The sequence below is a fragment of the Miscanthus floridulus genome, chromosome 5, assembly GCF_019320115.1.
Source record: "Miscanthus floridulus cultivar M001 chromosome 5, ASM1932011v1, whole genome shotgun sequence".
Taxonomy (NCBI): Eukaryota; Viridiplantae; Streptophyta; class Magnoliopsida; order Poales; family Poaceae; genus Miscanthus; species Miscanthus floridulus.
In genome coordinates this window covers 107076615-107079566 of record NC_089584.1, presented here as the reverse complement: position 1 = coordinate 107079566, position 2952 = coordinate 107076615, and positions in this window count along the sequence as shown.

Genomic DNA, 2952 nt, shown 5'->3' with positions numbered 1-2952 from the left:
TCCGGTCAAGTTGACCAGACACTCCGGTCAGTTCTCCCCGACTTTCGGTGTTTAAGTTGTGACCGGACGCTGGCCAACGTCCGTTCAGCACTGACCGGACGCGTTCGGTCATGATTTTCTCTCTCTAGAACCTTACTGGAGTCGACCGGACGCTGGCATCCAGCGTCCAGTCACTCACCTCTCAGCGTCCGGTTGCGCTAGATGATTTCACCTTGATCAAATGAACTGACCGGACTCTGCGCCAGCGTCCGGTCACACCGGAACCAGCGTCTAGTCAGCATTTGACCCTCCATTCACTTCCAACTCTCAATCATACGTTAATGAAGTTTGCTCCAATAGATCTAAGGGCTTTTTAGGAGCTACATAGTGCTAGATTTGACAAGTGTGCACCACACCTAACTCACTAGACTCACCTAGGTCAAGCTATCCGTCCATACCCCCTTAATAGTATGGCCAAAGGAAAAACAAAGTCCTAAACTACTCCAAGTGTCTTTCCAACTCTAAACGACACTTAGAACTAGTCCATCCTTAACCTTGTTGTCCATCCTTTAAAAACCAAAATGATTTCCATCATAGGGGCATGACAACCATGATTGCCTAATCAATCTCCATTACCATGACCTAACTTAATTGCCTCTACAAAATACACGTTAGTCATAGTAATTACGTATTGTCATTAATCACCGAAACTCAACTAGGGGCCTAGATGCTTTCAGTTCCGATAGAGAAAGTTGGCAAAGCACAGATCCAAGGAGAACAGACAAACATTTGACTTGGAATGAAATAAAAATTTGGAATTGGAAACTGAAAGGGGATTTGGAAACTGAAAGGGGAATTGTCGTTGTTGCCGTGACTTGGAGTTGAGCCACCGCCCGTTTGCATCAGCACTCCAGCAGCGAAGTGTACAAGGTGAGGCAGCACAGCTCGCGGAAGGAATCAACGAGCTGGTGCTCCGTCGTGGAGTCAACGGTGTTTGTGGCGTGCGGGTGCCAGAGCCTCTTGTCGAGTGACAGGCCTTGTGCTGCCCCCGCGCCACGCGGCTATCTCTCCTCTTGGCAGCATTGCATCGAACACATGGTGGCCGGCGGCGTCCATCTCGAGCTCAAACTCAAAATCTGGTTTGATAACGTCACCGGCCTTAATCTCGTGCTTCCCTTAGGACTAGATTGCCGGCGGCTGATGAGCGCCCTCGGTAGGTCCTAGGGAGACACCGCCGCGCCCCATGGCCAGGGGCCGAGGCCGCCATGCCAAGAGCGCTCACCGCGCTGTCGCTGAGTAAAGGAGCAGCGGCAAGGGCGATAATACGTCACGGAGAGAAGAGGGCAGGAGAGCGCGTTAATCGGTGATGGGTTCGATGCGGCCGCCGAGGCTCCGCCATGAGTCGCTTTGGCCTCACCTCCAGCTTAGCTCGCTGCAGCCTCCTTGCCTGAAGGCAGGCGCGATGGATGAGGAGGCAGGGGATGGAGCAAGGGCGGCGGGAGGCGGTGGCTGCAGCGACGGCAACACAGGAGTCCCTCGCGAATCACGTGCTTGAGAGTCAAGAAGGCACCGGAGACGTTGGTTTTCGACGGCCCGATCAAAATCCAACGGTGGACGAAAAGGAGGCGACGTGGCCCAATGATTTGCGCGAGCTTGGCTCAGGTTTAGAAAGAAAGAGGTACTAGTAAACCAGATTCATGTTGTAAACCAACAATCATCCTCGTGTGAAAAACTCATCTTGACACAATTAGAATACATGATTAAAGTTCAAGAACAATAGACATGTACTAACTGTATTCAAGAGGAGCGCTTCTCGGTGATGAGGCTCCATCGCTAGTAGTTTAGGTGATCGACAATGTGGAGCGTCAGTTTCGTGATGCCCGTCTTATAGTTGCCAAAACCATATTAAACAACTTCACCACATATAATGCATGTATGAAAACCCGCTATTAATCTTAGCGCCAATATGTGAGTACGAGTACATAGTTTATCGAACTAGCAACGTTTGACCATACATGCACCAATTTGTTAAGTTATCGTGCTTATTTGAGTAATTTACAAGTTATCAGACTATTTGCAAACACCTACAAAGTTATTGTATGTTAATGTAATTTAAGGGTCTCTATATCGAGTGCATGATTTCTTGGCCGCAGCATTTGGCCCCCATCTTATGATCTCCTAGTGAAGGTGTAATTTAAGGCGCAATACTAACTCTTGCCTCTATTTCTGTCCTTTTTTTCAATTCAATATATTTATTATTTTCATACAATTTTTATAGAAACAAGTTTAAATCTTAAATTTTATGGACAATATATTGATACACTATAGATGTGCATAGTTTCATTTTTTAAGGCCCCTTTAAACGTAGGATTGAAAAGATACATGAAGAGGCAAAACATAAAAATGGGATAGGACTGCATATGCAAAACACAAGAATAAAAAATACAGGAATTTGTAGGAATAGGTTGTTTGGATCAACGGCAGGAAAACATAGGATGCAAGAAAGGTGAGATTTGAGTGGATGGTTTTTCCTATGGTTTTCCGCGGAATCAAGCACAAAGAAAAGTTTCCTACCTTTTTCCTGTAGATGAATCTTGCGAACCAAAGAGTGCTACAGTAAATGAATATATATAGGAATATGAACCCTACATTTTTTTCCTTTGTTTGTCATGTAATCCTTCATTTTTTCTAAAGGTTTTCATGATTCCACCGACCAGAGAGTTTGTACTAAATATTTAAACCAAATATGCATTCCATCAACGATGAATTCTTGATTTTGTACCGTTTCCTTAGCTCTCAAATAATACTCCCTCCGTTTCAAAATAGATGATGCTTTCAAATCTCAGAAATCATCATTTTTGACCATTTATCTTTTTTTTGTAAATAATAAAATAAATAAGTCATTATTAAAGTATCTCTAATGATAAAAGAAGTTCTAATAAAATAAATAACTATACAAAAAGTTTGAATAAT